Below are 404 nucleotides of genomic sequence, written 5' to 3'. Positions count from 1 at the left end.
CAAGTTTTCAAAGTTTGAGTTACAAAGTTCCACTGTAGTTATTCAGGGTATTCAGGTTTTCCGAGTTTGAGTTACAAAGTTCCACTGTAGTTATTCAGGGTATTCAGGTTTTCCGAGTTTGAGTTACAAATTTCCACTGTAGTTATTCAGGGTATTCAGGTTTTCCGAGTTTGAGTTACAAAGTTCCACTGTAATTATTCAGGGTATTCAAGTTTTCAAAGTTCGAGTTACAAAGTTCCACTGTAGTTATTCAGGGTATTCATGTTTTCCGAGTTTGAGTTACAAAGTTCCACTGTAGTTATTCAGGGTATTCAGGTTTTCCGAGGTTGAGTTACAAAGTTCCACTGTAATTATTCAGGGTATATAGTGTTACAGAAACATGCCATAAAGGACAAATACAGATA

The sequence above is a fragment of the Pecten maximus genome, chromosome 17 (genome assembly GCF_902652985.1).
Source record: "Pecten maximus chromosome 17, xPecMax1.1, whole genome shotgun sequence".
Taxonomy (NCBI): domain Eukaryota; kingdom Metazoa; phylum Mollusca; class Bivalvia; order Pectinida; family Pectinidae; genus Pecten; species Pecten maximus.
This window is presented reverse-complemented; position numbering follows the sequence as displayed.